The sequence below is a fragment of the Apteryx rowi genome, unplaced genomic scaffold (assembly GCF_003343035.1).
Source record: "Apteryx rowi isolate R43461 unplaced genomic scaffold, aptRow1 scaffold_95, whole genome shotgun sequence".
NCBI lineage: Eukaryota > Metazoa > Chordata > Aves > Apterygiformes > Apterygidae > Apteryx > Apteryx rowi.
The window spans coordinates 1,540,223-1,543,719 of NW_020451260.1; positions in this window are offsets into that span (position 1 = coordinate 1,540,223).

The window sequence follows — 3,497 nt, forward strand, 5'->3', positions numbered from 1 at the left end:
TTAAAATGATTTTAGTGACATACCTTGGAGAGGGAGGGGAAGCACTTGTGCATAACTAGCACGGAAACAGTCTTTGTCAGCAAACTGAGAGCATTTACCTCCGTAGGAATCTACGATACGGGAGCACAGGCCGGCACAGCCGGTGAGAGCTCACAGGCAAGCGCGTGGGGATTTTTGGCACTGTAGTCCACGGGTATTGCACACCTCCATCAGGAGACATCTTCTCCTTTGAACTTCTGCCCTCATCTCCCGTTCATAATGCTAGTTTCTAAGAAAACATACTTCAGAAATAGATCATTTGCAATTCAGTCAGCAAATCCTGGTCTTCTGCATGCTGTGAAGAGGCCAAAATTACATCGTTCCAGGAAAACATAACAAATATAGTAATGTTATACAATACTTTTCATCAGTGCTTAATCAGTATCCTTCTTCAGGATGTGGAAGTGACTATAAATGGCTTAGTCACGTGAGCGGCAAATTTCACTATAGGGTGGCAATATAGCAAATCACTTCCCTTAAATCATATTATTAATGTCAAAAAATTTCCATGGTATACTGCCTCTTACTAGAGTAGCTGTGATAATACATACTAACAGCTTGCAAAACATCCCACTTATTTAGCAAAAAAAAAAAAAGTGTCGTGCAGTGGATATCATATTTCATACACTTTCTCCCTTCTAATATGTATTCTACTGGTGGTTCAGCAACAGGAGGGTAGAGAGATGTAGGCTTCTAGCTAAAAAAAATGAAAAAAATGAATCTTTTGAGCTGAATTCTTTGAAGAGCTTATTTTTCCTGAGCCAAGTGATGAAGAACAGGAAAAGCAGTTCCTGCGCTGGCCGTGGATGCAGAGATCTGGGTTTGTTTCTCAGTTGTCCCTTCCTGGAGGWCCACCAGACGTGCTCCTGGTGTTCAGCCAAGCAGGACGCTTGTGCCTCCGGCTCCCCTCCTGCAGCCAAGCTGGCACCTCACACTTTTGAACCTGCATGTTTTGGCCCATCTCCAGCCCCCACATCCCTAACGCAGCTGGTTGATGGTTTGAGAGCCACCGCACTGGATTAAATAGAAGACTTGTGGCAGGTATGGTTTAAGCAGTACTTTTGATGAATATAACCATAGTGTAACTCCCCACTGTGCCTCTGCTTCAAGGGTTTTTCCATTTGAGTGTTGTGCGCTTAACAGTCCCACCTGCCACAATTTAATCTGGGCCTCCCTCCGTAGAGAAAAACATAATTCTGGCTTGCTTTTAGCAGAGCTGCTCAGCTTAAGAGTTAAGTTGTATCTGCTTTRAAGTAAGGATTTTCAGTGTAGTAGTGTGTAATTCACCACACACTTGAAACTGAAACCAGAATAAATAATCRTGCCATCTTCTGCCCTGGGTATTTGCTCCTGTGCTTGCTCTGTCCTCTCGCCTGTGCTGGCACAGGCCTCTGTGTGGCTCTGCAGTGAGCTTCATCAGGGAACTGTTCCAGCTGAAAACTAACTTGGCAAGCAGGAACGGTTGCTCTCAGCCGGATCGATTTCCTGATGCCGTTCATCATGCAGCTGCAGCAGGGGGACAGCGCGGGAGCGGGCGTATGCAGCCGCGGTTGGCAGAAAGTCAGCCCTAGTCCCTAAAGAAACTGTTTTGTCCAATACCAGTTGAAAGCTTGTGGGCAACGATAGTCTTAAGGAACCTCCTCTGACTACCAGAAATGTCCATCTTCCACCCAGTCTAGGCATAGCATGGTGTATGGATAAGTTGCTTATGATTTAATATATTATGCCTGCTCACAAAACTCTTAAAACAGTCTTTCTACCTAATAGGAGTCATCTAACTGGTTCCTAGGTGTGAGCGGTTTTTGCAAGCACAACTTAAACGAGGCAGAATAAACCAGACAGCTAGCGGGGGCCGACGCCATTCAGCACTTGCTCCCTTTGTGGACTGTATGCCAGAACCAAACCCCATTTTAATCTGCAGAAACTAATTACTTGGCTTGGGTGCACTAATTTCCTGCTGTCAGCAACAGCTCCCAGGTTGAGTATTCAAAATAAGATGTTTTTTGTAGGGCAACAAAAAGAGCTGTCGGCTCGAGGAACTCATTAGGATACCAGAAAGAAATGGGATTGTTATGATTAATGGTGTTTGATGCTGTTTTCTGTAGGTGCTGGTGAAACACAGGGAGATGATTAACCTGCCGGGATGCTCATTTCTTGCACTCTGCGCCGTGCCGGGTCCCTCTGCACGAGGTTCATCACTGAGTCATCTGGGCATCACGTGTCTCAGAAACGAGTCGCGGTGGACGACGTCCAGGCTCAGCTGAACGTGGGAGAGTGGCGCTGAAACGCTGTTTGGCGTCTTTCCTGCCAAAACGCTTTTCCTGCCGGATCCAGAGCTCGGAGGGGAGGCCGGAGGAGGCAGGTTGGGGCTTGGCCGCTGCTGAGCCAGGCACGGCCGTACTGCCAGCACGTTGCTCCGACACGGCTGGCCCGAGGAAAGGCACAGTCCTCGGGAATGGCAAAATCACCACGTTGTCCCAGGGATGAACAAAGAGCTCCCGACGGGGGATGGTTTGAGGCTGTTACTTGATCTCATGAGATTAGCGTGGATGCGTTTCTGTTAGGCGCTGTTTGGAAGCGCCTCGATGGTGCTTCTGGCCCAGATGATTGAGGTGAAGCTGATTTGAGTTTGGGAAAGAACGGGTAGATCTGATTGCCATCTTCTGTGGCTCTCTCTTGTCCTTTTTGCCTGAAGTATGACCCGCTTCCAAGAATCAACTGGAAATTGTAATTAAGCACGTTTCCTGCTTTCACAGCAACCTCCGGCATCAGCGAGCTGGTAACTTCTGCCCCCTTTCTGAGGTGGATCTGCTGATTTTGCAGCTAATGTACTAAAATTCTCCAGTCTGTGACTGGGTGGCAGCTGGTGGGGGGGGGGGGACAGTTGGTGTATGGGGCTGGGACGGTTGGTGTGTGGAGGGGATGGCTGGTGTGTGTGGAGGGACAGTGGGTGTGTGGAGGGACAGTTGGTGTATGGGGCTGAGACGGTTGATGTGTGGAGGGGACGGCTGGTGTGTGGAGGGGATGGTTGGTGTGTGTGGAGGGATGGTTGGTGTGAGGAGGGGATGGTTGGTGTGTGTGGAGGGACGGTTGGTGTGTGTGGAGGTGATGGTGTGTGGAGGGGACGGTTGGTGTGTGAGGGGATGGTTGGTGTGTGGAGGGATGGTTGGTGTGAGGAGGGGACGGTTGATGTGTGGAGGGATGGTTGGTGTGGGGAGGGATGGTTGGTGTGTGAGGGGACGGTTGATGTGAGGATGGGATGGTTGGTGTGTGAGGGGACGGTTGGTGTGTGAGGGGACGGTTGGTGTGTGAGGGGATGGTTGGTGTGTGTGGAGGTGATGGTGTGTGGAGGGATGGTTGGTGTGAGAGGGGACAGTTGGTGTGTGGAGGGATGGTTGGTGTGTGAGGTGACGGTTGGTGTGTGGAGGGGACGGTTGATGTGTGGAGGGACGGTTGGT